This window comes from Balaenoptera ricei, chromosome 7 (genome assembly GCF_028023285.1).
Source record: "Balaenoptera ricei isolate mBalRic1 chromosome 7, mBalRic1.hap2, whole genome shotgun sequence".
NCBI classification, from domain to species: Eukaryota; Metazoa; Chordata; class Mammalia; order Artiodactyla; family Balaenopteridae; genus Balaenoptera; species Balaenoptera ricei.
Window position 1 is genome coordinate 39,976,347 of NC_082645.1, and position 19,520 is coordinate 39,995,866.

The 19,520-nt window shown below is 41.1% G+C and overlaps 1 protein-coding gene and 1 long non-coding RNA gene across 6 annotated transcripts in view; one reads left to right on the forward strand and one right to left on the reverse strand.

Annotated features, from left to right (window-relative positions):
* LYPD6B (LY6/PLAUR domain containing 6B) overlaps positions 1-19,520 on the forward strand; it is a 235,502-nt gene that overhangs the window by 180,417 nt on the left and 35,565 nt on the right. Inside the window, exon 2 of one of the 2 annotated variants that reach the window (XM_059927818.1) lies at positions 12,570-12,755. The exons of the other annotated variant lie outside the window; for it this stretch is intronic. The gene's annotated coding sequence lies outside the window, so the exon portion shown is untranslated. The remainder of the gene's footprint in view (positions 1-12,569; positions 12,756-19,520) is intronic. 2 annotated transcript variants of the gene reach the window in all.
* The window catches only part of LOC132368934 (uncharacterized), a 143,150-nt gene continuing 138,717 nt past the window's right edge, over positions 15,088-19,520 (reverse strand). For all 4 annotated transcript variants that reach the window (XR_009504188.1, XR_009504187.1, XR_009504189.1 and 1 more), the window contains 2 exons: positions 16,015-16,110; positions 15,088-15,838 (listed from right to left, as the gene is read on the reverse strand). This is a non-coding gene — a long non-coding RNA (uncharacterized LOC132368934). The remainder of the gene's footprint in view (positions 15,839-16,014; positions 16,111-19,520) is intronic.

A 19,520-nucleotide genomic window follows, 5' to 3' on the forward strand; every position in this document is an offset into this window, starting at 1 on the left:
CTACAAAGCTACAGTAATCAAGACAGTATGGTACTGGCACAAAAACAGAAATATAGATCAATGGAACAGGATAGAAAGCCCAGAGATAAACCCACACACATATGGTCACCTTATCTTTGATAAAGGAGGCAAGCATATACAGTGGAGAAAAGACAGCCTCTTGAATAAGTGGTGCTGGGAAAACTGGACAGGTACATGTAAAAGTATGAAATTAGAACCCTCCCTAACACCATACACAAAAATAAACTCAAAATGGATTTAAGACCTAAATGTAAGGCTAGACACTATCAAACTCTTAGAGGAAAACATAGGCAGAACACTCTATGACATAAATCACAGCAAGATCTTTTTTGACCCACCTCCCAGAGTAATGGAAATAAAAACAAAAATAAACAAATGGGACCTAATGAAACTTAAAAGCTTTTGCACAGCAAAGGAAACCATAAACAAGACCAAAAGACAACCCTCAGAATGGGAGAAAATATTTACAAATGAAGCAACTGACAAAGGATTAATCTCCAAAATTTACAAGCAGCTCATACAGCTCAATATCAAAAAAACAAACAACCCAATCCAAAAATGGGCAGAAGACCTAAATAGACATTTCTCCAAAGAAGATATACAGATTGCCAACAAACACATGAAAGGATGCTCAACATCACTAATCATTAGAGAAATGCAAATCAAGACTACAGGGCTTCCCTGGTGGCGCAGTGGTTGAGAATCTACCTACCAATTCAGGGGACACGGGTTCGAGCCCTGGTCTAGGAAGATCCCACATGCCGCGGAGCAACTAGGCCCGTGAGCCACAACTACTGAGCCTGCGCGTCTGGAGCCTGTGCTCCGCAACAAGAGAGGCCGCAATAGTGAGAGGCCCGTGCACCACGATGAAGAGTGGCCCCCACTTGCCGCAACTAGAGAAAGCCCTCGCACAGAAACGAAGACCTAACACAGCCAAAAATAAATAAATAAATGTAAAATAATAATAATAATTCAAAAAGAAAAAAACAAAATTAAAAAAAAAAGATCAAGACTACAGTGAGGTATCACCTCACACCAGTCAGAACAGCCATCATCAAAAAATCTACGAACAATAAATGCTGGAGAGGGTGTGGAGAAAAGGAAACCCTCTTGCACTGTTGGTGGGAATGTAAATTGATACAGCCACTATGGAGGTTCCTTAGAATACTAAAAATAGAACTACCGTATGGCCCAGCAATCCCACTACTGGGCATATATCCTGAGAAAACCATAATTCAAAAAGAGTCATGTACCACGATGTTCATTGCAGCTCTATTTACAATAGCCAGGACATGGAGCAACCTAAGTGTCCATCAACAGATGAATGGATAAAGAAGATGTGGCACATATATACAATGGAATATTACTCAGCCATAAAAAGAAACAAAATTGAGTTATTTTAGTGAGGTGGATGGGCTTAGAGTCTGTCACACAGAGTGAAGTAAGTCAGAATGAGAAAAACAAATACCGTATGCTAACACATATATATGGAATCTAAAAAAAAAAAAAAGGTTCTGAAGAACCTAGGAGCAGGACAGGAATAAAGACGCAGACATAAAGAATGGACCTAGGGCTTCCCTGGTGGCGCAGTGGTTGAGAATCTGCCTGCCAATGGAGGGGACATGGGTTCGAGCCCTGGTCTGGGAAGATCCCACATGCCGCGGAGCAACTAGGCCCGTGAGCCACAACTACTGAGCCTGCGCGTCTGGAGCCTGTGCTCCGCAACAAGAGAGGCCACGACAGTGAGAGGCCCACGCACTGCGATGAAGAGTGGCCCCTGCTTACCGCAACTAGAGAAAGCCGTAGCACAGAAACGAAGACCCAACACAGCTAAAAATAAATAAATAAATTAATTAATTAATTAAAAAAAAAAGATGAAGAACAGTATGAGCCTACATATCTAAAATAAAGTGAGTTTGTATAAAAAAAAAAAAAAGAATGGACTTGACATGGTGGCGGGGGAGGGGGGGAAGTTGGGACTAAGTGAGAGAGTGGCATGGACATATATACACTACCAAATGTAAAATAGATAGCTAGTGGGAAGCAGCTGCATAGCACAGGGAGATCAGCTCGGTTCTTTGTGACCACCTAGAGGGGTGGGATAGGGAGGGTGGGAGGGAGACGCAAGAAGGAGGAGATATGGGGATATATGTGTATGTATAGCTGATTCACTTTGTTGTACAGCAGCAACTAACACAACATTGTATAACAATTATACTCCAGTAAAGATGTTCAAAAAAAATATTATTTGGCAGCTCGTGATTTGCTGTTGTTCCCACAAGGATAAAAAATTTTATGTACTGCCTTGCCAAAATTCAGGTCATGTATGGAATTTTACTGATTTAATAGCCTGGTAACCATATCATGAAAGAGGAGAGATTTGTTTGGCTATATTTTACGTTAGATTACCATCCTAGACCTTACTAATCACTTCTTTCTTTTCTACTTGTTCACAAACCAACTGTTTACTAATCTGCACCTTCATTTATTCAGATTCAAAGAGATGTTTATTTGTGAATCTTCAGTGTCTAGTATAGTACTCAGTATATGGGACATGGTTCTTGCCTTCAAAAAGTTTACAGTCTAGTGAAGGAAAGAGATACATAGTTATAATACTCTGTTGGTAATATACACATGTGTGTATGGTATTTATATTACTTGTATAATAAAGATGGAGTTTTATAAACACAGTACAGTAAGTAACACTTAGTAAAGGTATGTCTAAGAGAGCCGACCCTGCCTGGTGGTGAGATAATGGACGAGTACGATTTGAGCTGGGACTGCAGAATAAGGAGTTGATGATTAGTTTTGGAAAGGATGGAAGGCATTCAAAGAAAGGAATAAGGCCTCCAAGGATAAGTGGCCTGTGCCTAGATTCCAGACCCTGGCCTGCCTAGGCCCTTCTCCCTGCCACTGTGACCTCCAGACTCCCGACCTGTGGCTTGCACTTGGTCATGTTAACTACTGGGTTTTTTTGCTCTTTCCTTAACTATTTGACTTACAGACTTCTAAACGAAGTCTGTTTTTTTGGCTTTGATGAAGCATTTAGGATAATAATCAATAATCAGGTGACTACAGACAATTGACAGGACCTGTCTCGTGGCCACCTACATCCTAGTATGACAGCCACCCCATAGATACTATGGAAAGCAGTGGTATTATGATGCTAAAAGATGTCACATGCAACCATATAGACTGACAGACTTTAAAATTAGGGTAGCACCTATATTTTAAACCAGTAATTCCACTGAAAAGAGACCTTCTCCTATGCACACACCCACTATCCGCATGCCTCAGGACATCCAACCACCTTTACTTTGAAATATCTCATCTCCTTTCATCCTTAGTTGAATTGTTTGAGAAGATTTGGAAGTGGGTCAATTCAGCTGTGTTTGCATTTTCTAGAGCATGAAAAATGGTGTTTCAGGACTTCCCTGGTGGCACAGTGGTTAAGAATCCACCTGCCAATGCAGGGGACACGGTTTTGAGCCCTGGTCCGGGAAGATCCCACATGCTGCGGAGCAACTAAGCCCACAACTACTGAAGCCCGCGTGCCTACAGCCCGTGCTCCGCAACAAGAGAAGCAACTGCAAGGAGAAGCCCACGCACTGCAATGAAGAATAGCCCCTGCTTGCCGCAACTGGAGAAAACCCGTGCGCAGCAATGAAGACCCAACTCAGTCAAAAAAAAAAAAAAAAAAAAAAAAAAAGGGTGTTTAAGTGATTACATGCGGCAATTGAGGAACCAATTGTACAGCCCAGTTTTTTAGATTGCAGGTGGAATTGGCAGCATCGGTAGTTAGAGAAACTGCCCCCAAGCACAGGAGCTGAATAAATTCAGTTCATGCTGCACAGAGAGAATAAACCTGGAACACCACAATGGTGTTTTCTTCAAATGCATTTTCAATCATTCCTCATTTGCTAAGGAAGAGCTTTTATTTTTCCATGTTGGACCTCTGTTTCGATCAAACATGTAGCCAATTGGCTAAGATAGCAACTCGAAAAGCTGGCTGGGATTCTGTTTTTAGTGTCCTGGCAGGAAAGAGATGTTTGTTATAATTGGGAGCCTTAGCTGTTCTTCCATCTGGCCATTTCCTCCTGATTCTTACTCCCCTTCACCTTGTTTCTCTGGGAGCCCGTAGTGTTGCTTTTTATATAGAAGAGGGACATAAATGACCAAGGGCCGTGAGACAGCTCATGAATTGCTTTTTGGCTTAGAGGGCAGACGTTTTGAGAGTCAACAGCAGGAAGCTTTGCCGTGAGGGATGCAGGGGGTTGGGAGAGATGGCTAATGCTCCGTGAACAAATCTCATGCCTGTGGGGCACTTTGTTACTTCCCTGCAACGACCTACTCCAGCAGGTGGTACTCAGAGCCTGCTTACAGGACTGATAGTGGTTTAGCTATGTCTGCTGCCCGAACAAGACAGCTCACACAGGGTCAACTTCTTACACTACCTGGCCCTGTTCCTTTGCTACAATCGAAAGCTACAAAACCTGAAAGGGGACTAACATTTGTTGAGTACTTACTGTATGCCAGGCGTTGTGAAAAATACTTTATAGTTAATTCACTGAATTCTCACCGTTTCTTATTTACTTCTCACCACGGTCCTGAAATTGAAATTTCACTGTCCTGACTTATAGATGAGGAAACTGAGACTCAAAGAAGTTAAGCAACTTGCTCAAGTTAATCGTTTCCTGGCAGTGATGATCAGAGCCTGAGTTCAGGATCTAAACAAGGTTTCACTGACTCCAATTAAATCCAGGACACTAAACCTTGAGAAAAACTTGTGTTCTGAGGGTGGCTAGAGATGTAAATACTCAGGTTGAGATGTAACTGAGCTTCCAGCACAGCTTTTTTATATAGAATGTGACATATAGACAATGACATATTCTTTCTTTTATTGCCATCCAGTAATGTCAGAGCTTTATCGAAGTTGTAAGATATTTTAACGACAGAATCTTGTCACTGCTGTGATCTAGAGGTCAGTGTAAAAGTAACTCATTTTTCTATCACTGTACCCTCTCCCACCCTTCCCAAATGAATCCAAATAGTGCAAGCTGGATGTCCTGTCCTTTTAGTCCGTGACAAACAATAGAAGTGACTGAAACTATGCAGAAGCTATGCCCTGTTCGCAGAGCAGAGTCTGTCAAAATTAAAGAGCTCTGAATTTACAACTTCAGACAGACACTGGCAGCTGACTCACCTTGCTTTTCAAATTTTGTTTTCCTTTAAACTTGAGAAATGCCCTTAATGCTTTCCTCCTGATAATAATGCATTGCAGACATGATCTTCTAAGCCAAACAACTGGTTTATGAGGCCTTGCAAGCCTGTTGATGGTATTCATTCTCTTTCTCAGCAAATGGTGTATCCCTGCACTTACTCTAGCCAGTAGGTCTTGTCAGTAAATCTGCCAAAGTCCAGGCCGGTCTGCACAAAGCATGTTTTACACCTTCCCCGATGGGATGAAAGGCAACTCTTTAGAGCTCGGTAGGGCGGAAATTCCTTATCTTATCCAGCTCAAGAATAAAAGTGTACATCTATCAGTTTTCATTCTCGCCTGCCTACTACAGTAGTCAGGAGATTACTTATTGTTCCTTCATTAGCCAATTTGTAAATACCCAAGTTCAGGGGCGAGGAAGGAAAGTTCCAGCTGTACTCTGTGATCTCAGAATCACTGACGAGTGGCAGGCAAGAGAGAGGAGTGCATCCTGGGAGGCCTGCTTTCCTTTCCCACAACGATGCTTAAGTGCCGTCGTTCAGGAATAATCAAAAGGGAAGTTTGTGCATCCAGTTACCAGACAGGGGATCAGAGAGCCTCAGTTTCTCTTGACATAGTTATGGGTCTTCTATGGGGATTAGAAAGCTCTGCAATCATGCAGATGACTTTCAAAGGCAACATGAGATATTTTACCGCTCAAACCAAGTCCAGCCATCTCAGTAACCCAGCAGCTAGCTGACAGTGCCAGTGCTGTTGTAAAATCGGGAGCTTTCGTGTTGGTGAATTGCTCGTGAAGCACAGAGAGCTGGGTAACCTATTTTAAGGAGATTTTATATTTCTGGCAGGGGTGATTAAAAAACAGGCTCTATTGCTCAGATCAGCACATAGACCACAGACGTAACTTTTTCCCGCAGGTTTCTAACTGAGATATATTTCTGTTTGCAGTGTTGGTGAGTGCTGGAAAGGTCATTTTGATTTGTTATTTTGTAAACTGGGCATTCTGAATATGGACGAGTTAGTTCACAGAGAGCTGTCATTAATTCGTAACTTACAGTCCCTTTTGGAAATGTCTCTTGCCACTAATGTCATTGCAAGCAAAGTCACAATCCCCTCAGAATCCTTCATCCTGAAATGGTCAGGTCCAGTCCTGCCAGGGGAGAGCTCAGCTTGCACTGTTGGTTTGTATATCATCTGTATTCACTCCAGTTTTCCTAAATTTACAGTCAGTAGCCTAGTTAGTTTAGGAGATTTTTTTAGTTAGATGAGATAACTCACAAAACTGGTAAGGAATCTTTCAACCTAAGTTAAAATGGAAACAGCTGTATCTTCAGTAGAAATTTTCCGTAACATTTTATCACTTTTATTTATTTTTCTTGACAATGAGGAAAGGAAATACCAGAATTGAAAGTCTGTCCCTTAGTAACTGGCAAGAAGGTGGGTTCTGGTCTGCCTAAATTTTCTCTGGGTAGATTTTTTTTAAAAGTTATTTATTTATTTATTTTTGGCTGTGTTGGGTCTTCGTTTCTATGCGAGGGCTTTCTCCAGTTGCGGCGAGCGGGGGCCACTCTTCATCGCGGTGCGCGGGCCTCTCACTGTTGCGGCCTCTCTTGTTGCGGCCTCTCTTGTTGCGGAGCACAGGCTCCAGACGCGCAGGCTCAGTAGTTGTGGCTCACGGGCCTAGTTGCTCCGCGGCATGTGGGATCTTCCCAGACCAGGGCTCGAACCCGTGTCCCCTGCATTGGCAGGCAGATTCTCAACCACTGCGCCACCAGGGAAGCCCTCTCTGGGTAGATTTAATCAGTGTTTGCTGTCAAAGAAGAGAAATGTCTAGCTTTGGCAAAGACACTTTCTCTGTCTCGATAAACACGGTTAAGGTGACAGTAGGCCCTGTGTGAAAAAGTGAGGGGAATACTTTTTTATGATTGGAATACCAAAAGACAGATTTACTAGGGGCTCTGCTGGGCTTTTCTCCCTAAACTTGTGATTCAGCGGGTGATGCAGGAGCAGGTACAAGGTTATATGCTGTTATACGAGTGAAACCAACAGATTTAATGATTCCCTGCTTCTGGGTCATAATTCTTTGGTAACAGCGAGAAACTCAAACCTGCAGTACTCCTTTATCTTCCCCAGGGCACACACATTTCTTTTCGTAAGGTGGGGTTTTGTTTTGTTTTGCCTTAGTCTCCAAAAAGACTATAATGAGGAAAAAAAGAAATAAGCAAGTGTTGAAATATGAATGAGTCAGAGGAAAGCATTTACCACACCCTCCCCTTATTAGAAGCTCCCTAAGTTGTATTTGTTGGCAGGAGGCTTAACATGGAAACAAGCTCAAGTGGGCACCACTCCCGCTGTTCTGAGGCCCAGCCCGGCTGAGCATGTCCAGGGGCTGCATCACATTTCCTGCCACCTCTGCCGGTGGACTTAGGGCATTGGCTTAGGGAGTCGGCTTAGGCCACAGGCACAGTAAAGGGCCTGGAGGGATCCTGGCCTTCAATGGATGTTAAATGATTTTTGTTTTCTGAGCTCTCAGTTGCCCAATCCCTCCACCAGCCACTCCAAGCTTTATTGAGGTAAAATTGACAAAATTGTGTATCAAATTGACAAAATTGTGTTAAGGTATATAGCATGTGATTTGATATGCATATACAATGTGAAATGATTACCACAATTAAGTTAATTAACGCCTCCATTACCTCACAGTTACCTTTTTTTTTTTATGGTGAAAACACTTAAAATTTGCTTTCTTAGATAATGTCAAGTATGCAATACAGTATTATTAACTGTAGTCACCATGCTGACCATTAGATCCCCAGAGCTTATTCATCTTATAACTAAAAGTTTGTGTCCTTTGACCAGCACCTCCCATTGCTTCCACCCCCAGCCCCTGGCAACCACCATTCTACTCTCTGGTTTATGATTTTGACTTTTTTTAGATTCCACTTTTAAGTGATAGTAATACACTATTTGTCTTTCTTTGTCTGGCTCATTTCACTTAGCATAACAGCTTCATCCATGTTGTCACAAATGGCAGGATCTTCTTTTTTTCATGTCTGAATAATATTCCTCACACTTGTACCAAGAAAACATATACCACATTTAGAAAGAATTCATTCATCTGTTGACGGACACTTAGATTGTTTTCATATCTTGACTATTGTGAATAATGCTGCAGTAAACATTGGGGTGCAGACATGTCTTAGGGATACTGATTTTATTTCCTTTGAATATATACCCAGAAGTAAGATTGCTGCATCATATGGGAGTTCTATTGTTACTTTCTGAGGAACCTCCATACTGTTTTCCATAGTAGTTGCACCAGTTTACATTCCCACCAACAGTGGACAGGGTTCCTTTTTCTTCACATCCTCACCGACACTTTTTATCTCTTGTGTTTTTGATTGATAGCCATTCTAACAGGTGTGAGGTGATATCTCATTGTAGTTTTGATTTGCATTTCCCTGATGATTAGTGTTACTTAGCATCTTTTCATGTACCTGTTGGCCATTTGTGTGTCTTCTTTGGAAAAATGTCTATTTGGGTCCTTTGTCCATTTTATCTATCTATCTATCTATCTATCTATCTATCTATCTATCTATTTATTTATTGGCTGTGTTGGGTCTTTGTTGCTGCGCACGGGCTTTCTCTAGTTGCGGTGAACGGGGGCCACTCCTTGTTGTGGTGCGCGGGCTTCTCATTGCAGTGGCTTCTCCTGTTGCGGAGCCCGGGCTCTAGGCACACAGACTTCAGTAGTTGTGGCTCACGGGCTCTAGAGCGCAGGCTCAGTAGTTGCAGTGCATGGGCCCAGTTGCTCCGCGGCATGTGGGATCTTCCTGGACCAGGGATCAAACCCGTGTCCCCTGCATTGGCAGGCAGATTCTCAACCACTGCACCACCAGGGAAGCCCCCACTTTGTCCATTTTTAAATTGGATTATTTGGTTTTTTGCTATTGAGTTGTATATGTTCCTTATATATTTTAGATATCCCTTATCAGATATTGGTTTGCAAATATTTTCTCCTATTCCGTAGGTTGCCTTTTCATTTTGTTGATTGTTTCCCTTGCTGTACAAAAGCCTTTTTAGTTCCCAATTTAAAGTAGTTGTAAATGCCTCTCAAGTGGCCTCACTTGCCCTGTGACCGTGGACCAGGCCCTGTACCTCTCTGTCCTGCTTCCTCGTATGTCTGTGGCTAGGATTGGACTAGATCAGTGGCTTTTCAGATGTTTTAAGCTATGGAACTCTTTACCCAAAGGAAATTTTGTGAAATATCCTAATACAAGCAGTTTTATAAAATCAGACCTATTCTCATTTAAGTGTGGGTGAGGGATCCAGAATACCTCCCACCCCACTCAAATCCCCTTCATCTGTTGGAACTCCAACAGCTTGTTACCAGTTCAGCCTGATAGCAAGCTGACTGGTTGTCAGGAAGTCAAACCAAAGCCTGAAAATGCAGGTGATTTTACCTTTGTCAACCCTGAATCCTGGAGACAGCATATTTTACAGTTTTAAGTCAACCAACCTAAAATGGCTTAATCCATCATAAATTTGTAAGCACTAATTATCCTTCTTTTATATGCCCTTTTCTTGTAACCAGAGTATTTTTTAAAGCTTTGCTGTTGTTCAAGTGATGTGCAAATGAATTGGGTGATGAATTCTGTAAAGCATACCCACCTCGACATTTCAGAACTATGCCAGGCGCTCCTGGCTTCCAGAAACTCAGACTCTTTGCCCCACCCCCACCCCTTTAACCCCCCTGCTACTGGAATACCATATCACCTTTCTTATTGATCGTGTCAGTCTCCTGGCAAAAAATAGTCTCATTGCTTGAAAGATCAAAACTCAACTCCTGACTTTGTCTGCAAGTTCCATGATTATTTAATTTTCCTGTCAAACCCTATTTCCCACTTCCTTCTAACACACATCCCACTTCAGGAAGTCCTTCCCTCCCAGTTCTCTGCCTCCAAGCCCATGGTCATGCTCTTTGCCCATTTCTGTCTCTTCCTTTCCCCATGAAGACCCCATATCCTTTTTGTTGCCTACCAGTACCCTTTACAGCTCACCCTTCACATCCTTTCATGCTCCCTCTTCATCTTCCATGGTACTTAGCAAGGAGGCAGCGTGATGTGGCAGCAAGATTACAGAACAGGGAGATAACGCTAGTACTCCTGTCCTCAAATTCTGCCACTTATTTATTTGCAAGGTGCCCTTGGCTGCCTTTGACCTCACAGTTTCCTCATCTGTAAAATGAGGTTAATAATACAGTATCTCCCTTGCCTACCTCACCATGTGGTCGTAAGAATCACGAGAACTGTTGTATGTGAATGCACTCTATTATCACTTACTGTACCCTAAAGCACTTGCTTTAATTATTAATCCTACTCTGCCCTGTACTCACTGCAGTCATTTCATGTGTGATACCTAGTCTCACTAGTTCTTTAGGTCGAAGATTTTTCATGTATTTAAAGTGTAACTCCAGTACAACTCTGCAGTGGTCATCACAGTACTGACCACACAGCAGGTACTTCATATGGATTTAATAGAATTTTGATCTCTGATATCTCCCAAGAACCTACCGTTTTGGTTGTGCTTCAGTGGTGGTTGGTTGTTTAATTATCAGATAGATACTTGAATTTCTGGCATTTTCCCAAAGCAAGATAGAAATTCTAAGGATATAAAATGGATGTGGCAGACCTTAGAAGCAGGGTAAATAAGTTGTTTGGGTGAGTCATTCTCTTGAAAATGAACTAAAGGCAGAATTCAGTTCTTGGATCAGTTGTAATGAGTCTGGTAGTCAATCCTCACTGTAGCCTTGTACAAACTCTGTGGATGTTACTATAGTTCCCTGTGCTATGCAGTAGGTCCTTGTTGGTTATGTATTTTATATAAGTCGTATGTATATGTTAATCCCAAACTCCTAATTTATCCCTCCCCGACCCCTTTCCTCTTTGGTAACCGTAAGTTTGTTTTCTATGTCTGTGAGTCTGCTTCTGTTTTGTAGATAAGTTCATCTGTATCATTCTTTTAGATTCCACATATAAGTGATATCATGAAAAACAAATAAACAAAAAAAGCACCAAAAGACTCTGTGGATGCTCACAATGGACAGGGAGAAAGTCCCAGTAAGTGAGGATGCCACCCAGACTATCAGAACTACACCAGGTTTCACTGAGAAGGCTGCTTCAGTCTGAAATAGCAGAAGACCCTTTGCTGGCTTCAGCTGATGACACATTTTAGCAGTCCACACGAATTTACTTCCAACTTTCTCCTAGTCGAAATAGGAAATAGGTTCTTGTATTATGTCCATTGTAAGAGTCAGTGCTCTTAGTGCCTCAGTAAGGGGAAGGCAAATACTTCATGTAAGTGAAAATTTATTTTAAATCATACAGAAATATACCATTTTTAAAAAGATATCTAAAATAAGGTGAACCTTCAGGAGAATAAGGTGAACCTGTTGTGATAGACTTTCCTTTGGGTGGCAGGGGCATGCTGGGTACACTACCCTGGAGGTTTAATTTGCAATGAGTAAGCTGGTAATCAGTAAAACTTGATTTTCCCCCCTCCAAGCTTGACGTGTCTAGTGTACCTTCTGCTTCTGGAAGAATTGAAGTTTGTTGTAAGGGTGAAATTTCTGAACCAAGAATGGGGACATGGGAGCTATGAAGTTTGCTGAAAATCATCAGTGTACCAGACTACCCAATCCCTAGTTCAGGATACAGAGCCTCAACACGATCCTGGCCAGTGCTACAGATCTAAGTGTGTCTACCCCCATGCATTTATTCTGGTGATTGTTATCTGTGGAAAGTCTCAGCCAGCATGCTTCTTTCTCTTTTTTAAGAAAAATATTTTTTTCTTGAGACGTTTCCTCTATTTAGCCGAACTAAATGTGTGTAAATTTGTTCTTTGCAGATTTGCTTATTTCTAGGCGCCTCCCTACATGATTTCAGCATAAATAATACCCTTCCCTACCTACTACAAGCTACAGGAGTCACTAGCATTTTAGAAAAGTAAATGGAGCAGTCAGTAACACTCCACAATCCAGTGTATCTAGAGCAACTTTCACGTATTTGCCATTTGTACACGGACTGCCTTCATCACTGTATTCAAACTGTAGGGCATGGACCACGTCTTACTTAAATTTTTATTTCTAGTTCCTCATATAGTACATAGTAGATGTTCAAGAATGCTTGTTAAATGAAAAAGAGGTATATATATATATATGTGTGTGTGTGTGTGTATGCATTTTCCAATTTAAAAGTTTATTACTACTTAGCTAGAAAAAAACGCCAGAGGTAAATTTGGATGGATGACGCTGAACATGACATTTCTAATGCAGCGCTCGACATAATCACCCACACAAAAGGAAGCGAAATCCAGGGACTACATGGTGTGACTGGGCAGCAGCTGCAGGACGTTGGCAAGTCTTCTTGGATGTCCTGCAGGACCCAGTGAGCCCAGGCCCAGAGGAATTCTAGTGACAGTGCGCTCTCAACTCTCCTTCATGAACTACCATTGCCAAAAGGTACACAGAGTTAAGTAAAAGCCTAAGCAGGGCTGGCAGTATTTTAATGTACAACCACCTCGTAGGCCTCAGTAAGGTATTAAGTTCCTAAGGTTCTGGAATTTTCCTTGAAGGATTTCATAACCACATCAAGCTTGTTAGAGTATTGATTATTGCTGCTGCTGCTGTTTTTCCAATGGAAGCTCCTGATTTGATGTCCATTTGATACTCTTCTTCTGTACTTCAACCTCTCTTTCTTATACAGACTTGCAGCCTTTAACTGTTTTGAGATAATGGTGAGAAATCAGCTAATCTTTGCTGTAAAATATGTACTAAGAACTAGCCATGTCTTCTCAACGTTTTATATATATACATATATATATATGTTCTTTTTCCAATTCTTTTCCATTATAGGTTATTACAAGATATTGAATATAGTCCCCTGTGCTATATGGTAGGTCCTTGTTGTTTATGTTTTACACAGTATCTGTTAATCCCAAATACCCAATTTATCTCTCCTGCCCCTTTCCCCTTTGACAATGCTGTTTGTTTTCTATGTCTGTCAGTCTGTTTCTGTTCTATAATTCACTTAATTTGTATCCTTTTTTTTAGATTCCACGTATAAATCATATCATATGATAATTGTCTTTTTTTCTTTCTGCCTTACTTAGTACGATGATTTCTAGGTCCATCCATGTTGCTGCAAATAGCATTATTTCATTCTTTTTTAGGGCTGAGTAATATTCCATTGTGTATATCTCCCACCTCTTCTTTATCCATTCGTCTGTCAACAGACACTTAGGTTGCTTCCATGTCTTGGCTATTGTAAATAGTATTGCTATGAACATTGGGTGCATGTACCTTTTCAAATTAGAGTTTTCGTCTTTTCCAGTTATATGCCCAGGAGTGGGATTGCTGGATTATGTGGTAGCTCTATTTTTAGTTCTTTAAGGAAAACATCCTCCTTTAAGTGTTGTATGTGATATGCATATCCCTTTTGCAAGTATTTTATTATTAAATCCATTGTCCCATCAAGTGCTCTTGAAAAGAAAATGTGACTGTACTTTTATATCTCCTTTCTTCATCCCACAATACTCAGCAAACATTTGGGCCCCTGCTCTGTACCAGTCGCATTGCTGGAGACGAAAGACTACTCTGCCTTCAGGGGGCTTGAATATGATGAGAGAGGGAAACAGACCCCTGCCTGTGTGCACACCTTCTTCTTCCCATTGAAGAATCTAACATCTGATGAATGGTTGCTGCTGGGGCATTCAGGGGTTAAAGGCACGGTTTATCAGTGGAACGAATAAAGAAATCATTGAGAATAATTGTTCAAGATTGGGGCTTCAGACTCTAATCTCACATTACCTGAAAAAATAGCAGCAGTGATTGCCATCTGCTGACACACTGCCCACCGACAGGGAGGGGGTGTTCTAGGCTGGCCAGGCCTCCTGCCAGCAGAGCCAGGAAAGTATCCCTGATTAGAGCAATTAGAGCAACTCCCTGAGCTGGTTCATAATTTGCTTAATCACACTCACTTCACTGAACTATGGTTTTGGCTTTAGGGGGTTTTAGGGAAAAAATGCAAGGTTTGGGGAAAGGGAAAGGAAGCAGTTAGAAAGAATTCAAATTGATCCTCCTCCCTAGTCAGTTTGGGGTTGGCAGAAAAGAAAGCAAATGACATCAGTGACAGGTGTAAATATAAGGAAGCCGATTTGGACAATGGGTCCTTTGAGTCCTGTTTGGGTGAGCATTATTGAGATCACAAAAGGAAGCAGCTGGTAAGTTCTGGAAACCTTTTTAATGTAAGCCCACAATTTGAATAATGCACTAAATGGAGTGTAGTGCATATATTTAAATTTTTTTTTAATTAATTAATTTATTTCTATTTTTATCCTTGGCTGTGTTGGGTCTTCGTTTCTATGCAAGGGCCTTCTCCAGTTGCAGCGAGCGGGGGCCACTCCCCATCACGGTGCGCGGGCCTCTCACTATCGCGGCCTCTCTTGTTGCGGAGCACAGGCTCCAGACGCGCAGGCTCAGTAATTGTGGCTCACGGGCCCAGCTGCTCCGCGGCATGTGGGATCCTCCCAGACCAGGGCTTGAACCCGTGTCCCCTGCACTGGCAGGCAGACTCCCAACCACTGCGCCACCAGGGAAGCCCCTATTTAAATATTTATGTACAAATGGCTGTCATGTTTTAGCCTGCTCTGCCATGGTCCCATGACTCGATACAATTGCTTTTAAATGATCATTTTGTAGATGCTAGAAAGGCATTGTACAGAAGATGAGAATCACAGCAAACCAAACAAAGAAAACGCAGAAGAGACCACTCTAAACCAAATATGTCCATCATAGCAACTATATTTAAGAAGTTTTGAAGGCAGTTTAGTGTAGGGATTAAGATGGAGGAGTTTGGAACTGGACCTACATTTTAATCCTATCTGTGATTTACTAGCTTTGTAGCCTTGGGTAAGTTACTTATCCTGTCTTTAAATTTCAAATTCTTCATCTGTAAAGAGGGGATAGAAATCGTACCACCTCACAGGGGTGCTGTGAGAATTAAATGAATTAATGGTGTTCAGTGCCTGACACGCATAAACCCTCAAAAAATGTTACCTTAAAAAAGGAAGGTGTTCTTTGTGAGGGCTCATGCAGGAAACCATTAGCAAAGCATTGGGAAGTCAGAACTCTGAGAGCAGCAACTTTGTTTTAGGGACTGAAGCCTTGGCAGTGAACGAAGCGATGCCTGGCACGTGTTAGGTGCTCCATAAATACTGACTGAATAACTGAAAAAATGGGTTTCATGCATTTAGGGTGTATAAATTGGATTATTCTATGAAATTGTACATTTTAAATGAGGAAAGTATAAGGAAAGAAATAATGGGTGAAAATTTTGTGTGTGGCAAAGGTGTATATTTCAGACTTTTAGCCAGGAAAATGTTCATCCTGTCATTTCCCGTCAGGGGCACAGGGTTTGATTCCCTTTTCTTCCCTAAGATCAAATGATCTGGGGGAGCTGTTTGTAACGATCTGGATGGGGTCCTCCTGGCTGCAGCATTCCCAGCTCCTGTCCTGTCCTGCTTGCGTGATGTTAAGAAGAGACACTGTAGGGGAGAGACAAGCACACGTTTAAACGACTGATTAAAAACATTCTTTTCTCCTATTTGCTTCCAAATCATGACAATTTAACTTCCCCTTGTGATGGAAAAGAGAAGCTTGGAGGTGCCAGATGCCGGAGTCCAACTGCATCTCTGTTCTCCCATTTGTAAACCGGCCCCACCTGGGGTCTCTTCTAAACTCCCCGGGGAAGCCGTGGGCTGGTGGGTTCTCCCCTTGTCTGTGTGCAGCGCCTTCGTCTGCTCCCTGTGTTTCAGGCCTGGAACAGACAGAGGGTGGGGAAAGGGATTGACATTCTCTGCCTAACCCTCGCCTGCAGTCATTTCTCTCGGACGTGATGAACGAATACTGCCTTTGAAGGAAGACGTACACATTTGCCAAAGAAAGGAATGCAGTTCTGGGACCTCATAGCTACAGGATTGTGTAAATCACTCAACACTAGTAAAGCTGAAGTTATGAAAGTAAATAATTTCCATTTGTACCAGAGCTAATTCCTCTGAGGGAAATGGTGACAGAAGATGTATTCTGTAACTTCTCAGGCAGCCCTGGAAGTCTGACTCCAAAGACAGAGTTTTCAACATACTCAACTCTAAGATGTTACATGTGGGTAGCTAATACTGATTGAGTGTATGCTGTCTTCAGACATTATTCTAAGTGATTGTGACATATTAACTCACTCCCTTGAGGTCGTTATTGTTTATTCTCTCCTTTTACAATGAGGAAACTGAGGCACAGGGAGGTCAAATGACTTGCCCAATGTTAGCACTAACTCTTGGCACTTGATTCAACATGTAAGGAAACTGAAGTGCTGAGAAATAGCCCACGTGTGGCAAAATATTCAGCTCGTCACTCAGCTAAATAGCAATTTCCCCCCTTACTCTATGTGCACAAGGAACCATTGTATCCTTTCCTGTGGGAGTGGGTTATAGCTCTTACCTATGAAGCCTGCATGCTAGGGGCAAAGAGAAAGGCTTCCCAGGCCACTTCCTCTTGTCTACTCGAAAGCTTGAAATCGGGATTTCAGAACCTCAAATGGAGTCCTGGGACATGAGCTGCTTGTCATATTTCAAAGAGCCTACAGGAAATTGCTCATTTAGGGGCAGTAAAACAATGTGGGCTAATGAGTGTATAAAAGCTTTTTTGCGTGTGTGTGTCAAATTATATATATCATGTTAATGTAATAGTTTATTTTGTGTGGGTCAGACACTTTTCATGGCACTTGTGCCTTTTGCTTTTCATCTTAAAAATGGGTAACGAATTATCTTCTACATACAGTTTAGAGAAATCCTTCTAAATGTGGAATCTGGGGTCTGGACCTTAGGGATGAAAAAATTAGCACCTATTGGCCTGCCGTGAGAGAGGGATGTGTTACTAATAGTCAACAATCACAGTATACTCAGATGGATAGAACACCCCTATCCTGCAGGTTATCTTCCTTACTTGCATTCTTAATCCACTGTTGTGTTGCAGACAGCTGTGACTATGTTCTTACTAAGCTCTCGGGGGCTCTACCAATGGAATTTGCAAAATGTAATTAGGATGGTGAATTGTCTGGGACTCCCATCCCTACCACCAAATGATACATTTCAAAGCCAAATAAAAATGCTATTTTATATCATCTACTCTTTGGATTTTCCAAGCCCCTGGTCCATTTAGAGAGAACTGTTGAGCTTTAGCTATATAGTAGGTGCTTAACCATAAACTATAGAGCCAATCGAGCTCTTTTAACTTTTGAATGAGTTATGCATTCATACGGATCAAAAATCAAAACAATGAAATGAGGTATATTCTGAGAAGTCTCCTTCCCACTTCTGTCCCCTTATAGTGTATTATTTACCCCTGTCCCTCCACCTACAGGTCATCACTTTTATTAGTTTCCTGTGTACTGTTCCTGAGTGTATTTATGCATATAAGTAGATAGTATTTTTTTCCTTCCTTAACACAAAAAAAGACATGATATTCATATATTTATAGCTATCTCCATTTATAATATATATAATATAAATATGTATATTTTATATATATATATATATCCTAGGACTTTTTTCACAGCAGAATATAGGGAGCATCCTCATTTTTTTTTTTTTTTGGCCTTGCCACACAGCATGCGGGATCTTAGTTCCCCGACCAGGGATCGAACCCGTGCCCCCTACAGTGGACATGTGGGGTCTTAACCACTGGACCGCCAGGGAAATTCCATTTTTTTAATGGCTGCATCAGATTCTGTTGTGTATATGTAGGTGTGTATATATATATATATGTGTGTACACACACAACCCCCACACACATAGTCTTTTGATGGACACTTGGGTTTTTTCCAATCATTTGCTATTGTAAACAGTGCTGCAGTGACTGTCATGGCAATATATTATTTTGCATGAAAGCAGACCATCTGTAGAAAAAATTCCCAGAAGTGAGATTTTGGGTCAAGGGTAAATACATTTGTAATTTTAATAATGTTACCAAATTGCCCTTTGGAGTCACATTCCCACCAGCAATATATGAAAATGACTGATTTCCCATGACCTCCTCAAAAGAGTATTAGAAAACATTTTTATCTATCAGACTAGTCAAAATCTGGAATTTATGAAGTGTACTTTTAATTTACATTTCTCCTATTTGAAAAGATGCTCAACTTTTCTCATGTTGTTTAAAGGCCATTTTGTTCATTTTTCTATGAAATGTCTATTAATGTTCTCTGCTACTTTTTCTGTTGGGTTACTGATAATTTTCTTACCGATTTTTAGTAGCTCTTTCCATATGAGCGAGATTATCCATTGTTTTCTCTGTGACATGAGTTGAAAATATTTCCCCCAGGTTATTTGTTTTTTTTTACTTTGCTTATAATTTTTTTTTTTGGCATACAGAAGTTATTGTTGTTTGATGTAATTGAATTAATTAAACTTTAATTTTATACTTTCTGGGTTTTTAATCATAGTCAGAATGGCCTTTCCCCACTCCCAGGAAGTCACTCATATTTTCTTGTATTTTTTTCCCTTTTTTAAAAAAATTTATTTTGTTGAAGTATAGTTGATTTACAATGTTGTGTTAATTTCTGCTGTACAGCAAAGTGATTCAGTTACACATATATATACATTCTTTTTCATATTCTTTTCCATTATGGGTTTATCACAGGATATTGAATATAGTTCCCTGTGCTATACAGTAGGACCTTGTTTGTTTTTTTAATTATTTAATTTCATTTTTGGCTGCATTGGGTCTTTGTTGCTGCACGCGGGCTTTCTCTAGTTGTGGCGAGCGGGGGCTACTCTGTTACGGTGCACGGGCTTCTCATTGCGCTGGCTTCTCTTGTTGCGGAGCACGGGCTCTAGGCGCGCAGGATTCAGTATCTGTGGCTTACGGGCTCTAGAGCACAGGCTCAGTAGTTGTGGCACAGGAATTTTCTTGTATTTTTAAGAACCCATTTTATTACAGAAAATTTTAAGCATACACAAATTAGAGAAAATAGTATAATAAACCCCAACTACACGTCATCCAGCTTCAACAATTAGGGGTATTTTGCCAATCTTGTTTTATCTTATCCTCCCATCCATTTTGAGAATATTTAAAGCAAACCCCAGACATTATATTTTCTTTATAAGTATATCAATATATATCAATAACATGTAAGAACTTTTTAGAACATAACTTCTATAACATTATTATACC